Source organism: Salvelinus sp. IW2-2015, linkage group LG5, assembly GCF_002910315.2.
Source record: "Salvelinus sp. IW2-2015 linkage group LG5, ASM291031v2, whole genome shotgun sequence".
Lineage (NCBI taxonomy): Eukaryota > Metazoa > Chordata > Actinopteri > Salmoniformes > Salmonidae > Salvelinus > Salvelinus sp. IW2-2015.
The window spans coordinates 22948928-22959316 of NC_036844.1; positions in this window are offsets into that span (position 1 = coordinate 22948928).

The following is a 10389-nucleotide window of genomic DNA, read 5'->3' on the forward strand; positions in this document are numbered from 1 at the left end:
TTGGGAGTAGGCCACACTCTGTGATGTCAGCGTTGAACTTTCTGAAGTGGTAGGGAGAAGGAGAGGTCTCTTCGCGGGGCAGCGACGTGGAGATGGTGACTCAGTGGGAGTTGGGCACCGCTCAAGGCCTTCTGCCATATTGTCCCTCAAACCTTGATTCGACCGCAGCACCCTGGTCAGTCGCTACTCTCCTCCCTGCTTCTCTCGGCAGGTTGTTGGTGCGGGGTTGGTCGAAATTTATAATGTGGCCTACGCGGTTGGTGTTAGCGCCAGAAGTCAAGAGGCATCTCTCGGGGGAGCAGGTGGAGTGATCTGTGTTTGGGCACCATATTTTGGCGACAGCTCTGTTGGGGCCTCGCGAAGGCGTAGGTCTCTAATGCGGTCTTGCGTAGTAAACTGTCCTCTTTTGGAGCTCCAGTGAGCGATGGCAATCGTCAGATCAGTGGGTCTTAACACGATTAGTGTGTCTCTCTACGGTCTCGGGGTCTAGGGGTACAACAACACGGGCCTGTGTAGCATGGAGGGGTGTCGTGGGGCGTGTGTCAGGGGGGCAGAAGAGCTTCTCTTTCTTGAACTCGTAGGTGTCTGCCATGTGGAGCCTCCTTGTCGATGATATGATGGTGGTAGTGATAGGGTAAAACTAGTGTTGTCGGTCAACTGCAGTGTGGGAGACGTTGTGGTCAGTGTGGTGGTCGGCATTGAACTGGGGGTGTTTATGTTGGGTGAGAGTGGGGTCTTGCGAGCTTCTCTCTAGGAGTCGTCTACAGTGTGTTTCTCTGTGCTGCAGCACCCCTTGATGCCGAGACTCAACACTCCTTTGCCATCTCCTCCTTTACCTGACCAGCTCTCTCCTCTGCGTGGGGCCTTTTACTCCTCAGCGTGTGGTAAGGCTCTCTGCTGAGCTCCTGACGCTGTTAAGGGGTGGTTGAAGGGGCTTGCTAGCTTCTTCTAGGAGTCTCTACAGTCCTGTTATCTGTGCTGCAGCACGCTCTTGATCGCCAGACACTCTTTGCCATCTCCTCCTTTCCTGCACGCAGCCTCTCTCCTCATGGTGGCCTTTACCTCTCCAGCGCTGTGGTAAGGCCTCTCTCAGCTCCTGGTACAGAGTTCTTCAGCTGGGTCGCACTGGTTGATCTGGTCTGTAGAAGCTCTGTGTCTGGACTCGGTGGTGGTGTAGCTGGGGAGCTGCTCTCTAGCTCGTAAACCATCCTCTATCACTGCCGTTGGCACGCCTCACTGTCTGGTCGCGAACCAGTGTCTGATGGTAGTGGGGTCTTGGCTCTGGGTGGTTGTATGGGCACGGCTAGGGGGGCGAGCGATGGTCTGCTGTTGGGGTGGCCTGATGGTGAGGGGAGAGGTCGGGTGCTGATCTTTTTCTTTCTTGCTTTCCGCTATCTCGTTAGGGTGGGAAGTTCCTCGGCACAACAGAGCTGAGTTGGCACGCCATACTGCCTGGACCTATGACAAAGTGGCAGGCCAAGGCTCATGTTTCTGATTATACTCATCGTCACATCGGTCAGAAACCACTGTTTCTCGGCTGACGTCGATATCCCGTCGCCGGTGACGTCTGCTTCCCTGGTCTTTCGTGTCTCCAAAATGGATTTGCTCTTGCAGATGCTTTCCTTCGGGTATAGCTGAAATGCCTGGTTACAGCTGTATGCCAGGCAGTAGTGCGGTGGTCTGTGTAAGCGATTAGATGAGATTATGTAAGCAGGTAAACCTGAGTTCTCTGTGGAGCAGCAGTTCTGGCATCTCGGCAAACAAAGTTTCTGGGTTTTTCCTGCTCAGAGATTGTGTTTAAAATTGTTTTCACCTCATTCTTCTGATTTGATTTCTGCTAGATGGTATTCCCCAAAAAAAGCGGGGAACAGTCTTCAGTTTTGTCGCTGCTAGTGGCTCAGCGCTGCCTCAGTGGCATGTTGCAATGGTTCCCAAAGTGAAACAGTTAGAGCTATGGACGGTTAGAGCTAACTGACCCGATTTGAATTTGGCTAGTTCTACCACGAAATGAAGATCTCGGTCCCTTTCTACTGTTGAAACTGCTCTCTCTGTACTTTTTTCCTCTTTGTGAATCTTCCGCAGCTTGTACAATTCTGATTACCTATTACATGCCTTTTGTATGCTAATCTGAATCGTGTCTCTTCGCCTCTAAAAAAAAGTTATAAACAACGTGTACAGACTTCTATCCCGACCGTAGTCCCGACCCAACGGGAAACTTCTGTCGCACTCTTTCCTTAATTTTCGCCTCGCTCACAGGCTCAATGACGCGTGAGCGAGTCAACGCTAAAAGAAACTCCGGCTATATGAACAGCTACGCTAATCGCTAGGTTCGATCCCAGTAGTTCGACGCACTTCTGGACCAATGTAATTGACCGACTGGGTTCTTAAACGAGGAAGAGAGACGGGGCTCTAGGTTACAGGTTGAATAAATACAGGTTTACTATTCCTAAACTGGGCTATTGTTCAGGCCACCGCACGCTCCCTGCCTTGCGCTCTTCCAACGGTTAAAACTGCGACCGTAACAGCAATTATCATGTTGAGTTTAAGGGGTCACTCTCATATGAACAGATCAAGGCCCGAACAGTAAGAAGGAGAGAACAATTGAGACAAGTCAAGTCCTACCCTATTATATGCTTTTCAAATCGCCTCCGCGGGTATTACCGCATCATACCCCCGCAACCTTTCCATCTGGTCCTGACATATTTTAACAGACCCTGGCTAGTAGCCATGAGAACCATAGAAACCATCGAACAAGAACACAACAGAATATATCGTCGTTACATGAATATCTTTTATTTTAACTCGCCGTACCAACTAACCCTATCTAAATTTAAACAGGCATAAAAATCACACCTTGGTATAATTACCACATTACTACTAACATCTGATTTCTAAAATCTACCGCGGGTCAGAAGCCTGAGTAGGCAATTGTTGCATTTTTATCTAGGATCCTATTGACTTTAACCCGGTTTTAACCGTTATTGAGCTTGTTCTGCTGCATGACCTCTCTCTCTCTCTCTTCTCTTCTCTCTCTCTCTCTCTCTTTCTCTCTCTCTTTCTCTCTCTCTTCTTTTATCTCTCTCATCCTTCTTCTCAGATCTTTCTCCTTCGCGAGGTCCACACGCTCATCTCATCTTAATAAAGCTCTCTCAACTATTCATCCTCTTCCTCGTCTCATCTCTCTTCTGCTGAGACAATATTACATTCTACATTATCTCTCTCCAGATACCTTCTCTCGTCTCTTTATCAAAACTACAACTACATTTAACACGGTTCATGTACTTCTCTATCCGTCTTCTCACAGTACTTCAATCCATCTCTCTCTTCTCTCATCCTATGTCTCTTCTCCTGATCTAACATATTAGAATTATCTCCTGTCTCCTGCTGTCTCGACTGCTTGATGCGTTTTTCACTCATCAATCCAGCATTTAACATTGTTCCGATTAGGTCGCTTCTTTCTCTCTCTTGATTCGCTTCTCTCTTTCTACATTTCTCTTCGTCTCTTGCCAGACTGCATTCTCCATGGTCTATCTTCGACAATCTCTCTATCACCCATCTCTTCTCCATCTCTCTCTCTCATTCAGTATCTCACTATTCGTTTTCTTCTTTTTCTACCCTTTACACCCACTTGTTCTCTACCCGAGCTATCCTCAAAATCAAATCTCTCTCTCTTTTCTCTTTCTCTCTCATCATGGGTTCTTCTCTTCCACATAATGTTTTCCCTTTGTCCCATCTAGTTCTCCTCTCTCCTTTCTCTCTCTCCCCGTCCTTAGACTTCATTCACTCTTCATGGTCTCTCTCAATCTTCTCATCACTCTTCGTACTTTGTTCTTTTTCTTGCTCTTTTCTACTTTCTTCCTGTCCAGTCATATGCGTCTTCGTCTCTTCCGTCATCTTACGATTCGTTGTTCTTTCTCTATACACAAACTTCTCTCTGTCCAGTTCATCATCTGTGTTACTCTGCTCTTATCTTAGATATCGTTTTTTCTCTCTCTCTTTAATTCCTTCTCAGATCATCTATGGCTATCGCATTCAGACATGTTTTTCTATTTCTGTCCAGTCCATAGGTATATTCAGATTAGATGTTCTTCGTCTATTCCTGTCCAGTCATCATGGTCCTATCTGCATAGATGTTCTTTCTACTTCCTGCAGTCTAATCATGTTCTTTCTACTTCCTGTCCAGTCATATGGTCTATCACATTAGATGTTCTTTCTACTTCCTGTCCAGTCATATGGTCTATCGCATTAGATGTTTTTTTTTCTTCTTGAAGGTGGATTTACTTTTTGCCTGAGAAATATGGATTGGTAAAGAGTTCCATTCAGCTATGACTCTATATAAAACTGTAGATTTAAGGTGATTTGTCCTTGGCTTAGGTTGTCTTAGATGCCCTGAATTTACCTGTCTGGTTTGGTTGTTATGCATGTTGCTAGTATGTACTAACTGGCCTGAAAAATACTGTGTTTTTTTTAAGATATAACATTCCTAAAGAGAATCAGAAGACTGGATAGTAATTTGTTTTCAACGTGAAGCCAAGAGAGATTCTGATGCATTTTAATAATATTCATACTGCTAGAGCAACGAAGAGCTCATCTGGCAGCCCTGTTTTGAGCCATTTGAGCTTTTTTTTATTTTTTTAATATCTTTCTTTGCTGCAGATGACTATATAACTGGACAGTACTCTAAGTGTGATAGGACCAAGGATTGAATCACCTGATTCAGAGTGCTAGATGATACTTACTCTGAACATTTTCTTGCAATAGCAATTCACTTACCCAACTTAATTAAACAAATCAAATGTAATGCGCCGAATACAAGAGGTGAAGACCTTACAGTGAAATGCTTACTTACAAGCCCTTAACCAACAATGCAGTTTTAAGAAAATACCACAAAAAAAGTGAAAGATAAGAATAACAAATAACAATATTATCTATGTGTTCTGACCAGGATACAGCTGCGTCCAACATGACAGTAGTTTTTTTTCACTTGCTCTACATGCGTTCTATTCATCAACAAATTCAATTGGAAATCATCAGCAAGCAACCTGGGGCGGCAGGTAGCCTAGTGGTTAGAACGTTGGACTAGCAACCGAAAGGTTGCAAGATCGAATCCCCAAGCTGACAAGGTTAAACATCTGTTGTTCTGCCCCTGAACAAGGCAGTTAACTCACTGTTCCTAGGCCGTCATTGAAAATAAGAATTTGTTCTTAACTGACTTGCCTAGTTAAATAAAGGTAAAATATATATATATATCTTGGAATCCAATTACAATACATTTAGTTTAGAAAATGTCTTCAACATCCAATTTGTTCATATCAACCCCTCAGACACTCCCATTCTTAGTTCACTACTCAGTACTCTGTCACTCACCTCAACCTTTTGATGCTGCGCTATACTCATTGTAGTGTCATCTCAGCATACATGACACCTCTTGCTTTGTTTTATATGCGGTACATCATTTTAGTAAAAATGGAGTAGAGAAGTGGCGCTAGGGCAGGCTTTCCTTGAGGAACACCAAAGTGTTCTTCTGTTTGAAAAGCTGCATAAAGAACACTTTTTGCCTTCTTTCTTCTCTCCGTGACTATGACATCGCATTTTCTTCTCACTCTCCTCTAGGTGATAGATGAAAGCTTGCGCACGAGACTTTTAACATACACGAATATGTAAACTGCTTTCTGAGTTTAACTCGCTAGCTATGTTGTCGTTACTTCTGGCTATATGCCACTTTACATTCAGAAAGCAGCACTGAAGAGGATGTTCTGTTGGTGTAGTACTCCTGCTTTACCACTCAAACACCCTGTACCTCTCTCTGTAAGTAAAATCCCGTACTCTCCACACGGTTTCTCTGTCAATCTGAGTGCTCGCCTGTGTAGTTTTGGCACAACCACTCCCCCAACTCGGCCCCCCCCGATACCTCTGCAGTAAAAGTGCAAAGCCAGCTATCAGTGGCAGCGCTAGCGCAACTTTGAAAAATGACTGTCTATCACTTATTGGCCTTATCCCTCCTGTTCGGCCAGATCTACTATTAACATCTAGGGATAGTCAGAACTCCTCCTCACCATTGTGATTTTCTTTCTCATCAATAACTTCTTCGAGCTGCAGATGATATACCGACATCTTTGTGCCACTAACCATTTGACCATACCCCGGCCCTCAAGCCTGTCTACTGCTGACCCCTGCCACCTCAAGCAACCTGCCTCTCTGACCTGAGACAATATTGTCACCTGCCTCTCTCTGCACATCTTGGTACCTCCTTTCATAGACTCATATGATCACTTGGCGCGACACAGTAACATGCCATATGGACCTGGCCACCTCAAGTGTTGCCTCATAGACTTGGCCACCTCAACTGTTCGCTTTCTGATCCTGGCCACCGACTCACAACCTCACCTGCTCTCTGAATAGAGCCAGACCTCCGCACCTGCCTCTCTGACCACTGGACCCATCCAACTTCAATCCTGCCTCTCCTGACCCTGGCCATCATCAAGCCTGCTTCTCTGACCTGGCATACCCCTTCAAACTGCCTCTCCTGAATTGTGCCACCTCGCACTGGGCCATACTTCTGATACCTGAGCCATCTCGAATCCTAACTGCTCTCTGACCAGGCACGACTCGCATCAACTGGCCTCTCTGACCTGGCCACCTCGTCAAGCCTGTCTATGCTGACCGCTGGCACCTCAAGCTTCTAGCCTCTCTGATCACTGGCCACCTCAACCTGCTCGCCCTGGCCACCTCAACCTGCCTCTCACCCTGGCCACCTCAAGCTGATCTGCTGACTGGCTCGACTCTTTCAACATGCCTTCTGATTCCGGGCACACCTGCAACTGCGCTCCTCTGTCTTTGTGCCATCGCTGAAATATTTCAACCTTGTCTGCTCTTCTGACCTGCATACTTCAGCCGATAAGGCAGATTACATGATAGGCCACCGTCAACCTGCCCTCTCTGATCCATAGAGAAGTCCAAAACCTGCCGTTCTCAGTACGGGAACAGCTCTGATTCCAGCATCATAGGGCAACCGCATATGACTAACCAGTTGGATCGAGGACCTGAAGGTGCCACATAATAGTAATAGCTAGCACTCTCCCTGCTGTCTCCATGGCTCTTCCATGCTACACTCGCTACCTTATCTTGGGTTCGCCTGCTCTACATCACTCGCTGCACATACGACGCAGTAGTGCTAGGAACGTGACACCTGATTACACTGCAGTGGATTCGCACAAAACCTCGTAACAGAATAACTAGAATTCTTACATTACTGTGTTGGTCAGGGACACGACGCTAAGGAGCAGAAGATTCATAGAGGACTGTTGATAAAATCTGGTTTCATACTACATAGATCAATCACGTATACAAAGGGCTCGAATGTTTGCTTGTGATTTTCACTTTGTGCGAAAGATATTAAACACGGCTCGCTGGCCAAAGAGGACATAGCTTATAGTGAATACTCTTAATAAATAAATGAGTATTATTTCTCATCTTACGCATAGACAGGTGTAGGACAGTCAGATCCATCTTCGTAATCTGTCTCGCTAGTTCTCGGAGACCAGCGTTTTGCGGTGATAGCGCAGCAAGAACTCTTAGTAGGGATCATTGAATCTGTGATAGAATATTGAATATAACTATGCTAATGTCTATGCTCGTAGATGTGGACTTTGGTTCATGTCTCTCTGAGACCACGTCGTCATGGGTGTCTGATGGAGATGAGATATGCTTCTGGTAAGTTGGCTCACAGATGCTCCTCCGGAATCTACTGGGCAAGGGGCAATACTGCTGTGTCTTCTGAAGTGCAGAGAGGGCTTATGAGAGAGAACGAAGTCATCAGTTGTGTTGGTTTTAGCATGACGTGGCCGTATCTACAGTACAGGTTGGCACGTCTCTCATCCGGGCCCGCGAGCACCTGACTCTCACGAAGTGGACATGTGGTTCTCACAGAATGCATAGTATTGTCACAAACAAATTGCTCATCCAATCTGTGAGCACACAATATCGATTATCAGCGTCACCATACGTGGCTGATCATTAAATCACAAAATATTTTCTGTCTTTTCTTCGTTTTTGAGACGATAACATAATGCATACTAGTACGAGTGCGAGACTTATGATTATGTTTCATTTCGTAATTGAAGCGATTACATATGAATATTCGAGACACCTGCTGTGTGTCTTGTGGGTTTTTGACTCTGGGATGATCCCCAGCTAGGGACGTATGCGCAAGTCAGATTAACCACTTCATCGAACGCTGTCACATTTAACTCACTTCACTTGATGCACAATCATCTGTTGGTGAAGAATCAGCGTTAGAGTTCCTACGTTTGGACTCTATTAGGCATTCATCTAAACCTTCTCATTTGTCATTTATGAGGATCAGTGAGTTTTTTATTTCCAACGACTTATATTGGTACTTAATTTCTGGTAGTATAATGTTAGTATCACTATAGTGGATATATTAGAAAGGTAAACTCAGAGGATACATGATATTGGATGGTGTGTCATAGAAAGGTCAAATATCAACCAATTGACAAATTACGAACCTGACCTTCGTGACATCTCTTAAGTCTTGATAGTTTTTATAACCTTTAAACCAACCTACATACAGCTAGAACTAGCAATCCTTGTATGTGCTTGTGATATAGCAATCGTGGATCATTGGTGGTTTTGCCCTTGTATGTTGGTCGGACGAGTTACCACAGTTGAATGTTTTGGATGCAGTGGTTCATCAGACCTTGCGAGCTCTTTGTTCGAAGAAGACTTTCTAAATAATCATTCTTAGTCATCTACAATGCCACCTCCAGGGGCATAGCTGCTAGAGAGAGTGTAAAGCAGACCTACACACAGATCACCAAAGAGCTAGATATCTCATCATGATGTTAGTACTAATACAGAAATGTTATGTTTGTCGGAGCACATCAGTGTGTGTTCACATCTCGCGCAAGTCTCTCAGGCTGATGTGGATAGATAGTTAGTTAGGGACGGGTACGCCGGCGAGGCGGCTCGAGCGAGGAGTGGCTCGATGGACGCGCGTCTGAGTCACTAGCGGTATCAGTGGCAGTGGAGAACTGGCCACCATTTCAAAATCGGTGAGAGTTAGCGTCATGAATTTAGAGCGGTGGGCTTCTGCTCACGTGGGTTAGAGTGCCAGATAATGTGAAAGGCTTTCCTTGTACAGGCTGTGATATTAGTGTTAGTTGTCTGTGCTGCAACAGTGCGCACCAGTTGCTGTCGGCTTGGGGAAGTTGGCTGGCCCATGGCGCGCCCCCCATCCTTGTCCCTGACGTCTAGTAGAGATAGAGTAGGCCCTAGACAACACGTGGGGAAGCCTTGGTGTACCCTAGTAAGGTAAGCACGCTTGTGTCATGACGAAGTCCGATGGATCTTCTCATTATAGATAGAGAGAAACCGCAGAAAAGAAACCTCGTCTGGTTATCTTTAGTTGTTCTTAAGCCTTTGGTTCTGTTTGTTATAGAATGTTCTGTCCACCGCCCAGATGTTGTGCAAGGTGACCAGTGTCATGATTCATGGCTCTGGAAGTGTCCATATTTTCGCTGTGTGAGCTGGTTGGGGTGTCCTGTAATATCTGTTGAGTAGTGCGATAGATTTCGCTTTGAGTGAGATTGATGTTAAAGCAGAACCAACCTTAATCGGATATAAGTTGTTGGTCGTAAACCATAGTAATTGGTAGTCACTGATATTGCTCATCTGGATCTCTCCTGCATTCAGCCACGCAGTTTTCATAATTACCAACACAAGACCAATCGGCACAAGGTCCAGTTACTTGTTACATATACCGGGAAACACTAGCACATACGCGTATTATACATGCTCGCTCTAAAGTGAACTAATTGTGGTTATAGAGGACCTTAGTTGCATGTTGATCATAATTATGGAATAGTCATTTGAAGGCATCGATATCTTTATTTTGAATCAAATGGAGTAGAGTAAAACAAGTCACAAGTTTGGACACACCTAACTCATTCAAGAAGGGTTATTTTCTTTAATTTTGTTACGTCATGGTAGTGGTCATATTTTTTCATTTTCCATTTGTGTAGATGATAAGTAAGGTGGTGCAAGTCACTGCAAACGACTCAATACACATCATGGATCTCGAGGATTAATGAATTGTGTCGTGTACCGGCAGCTATAGAAAAGTGTTATAAAGCAGCGAATAGCAGTGCTGCAGATCAGCCGTACAATGGTGTGCGCTGATCATCGGGGGTCCTTGTCAGCAGACGCAGTTATGGAAAAAGGATAGCTCAGAAGCTGGTTTGAGAGAGATGCAAGATGTTTGCGAGAAAGCTGTCATCAGGCAAAGAGAGGATGGCTGTAGAGCACTTGATCGATGAAGTATCTGATAAATATATTGGTTGATATTGTGTACTTATACCTTTTCTCTGG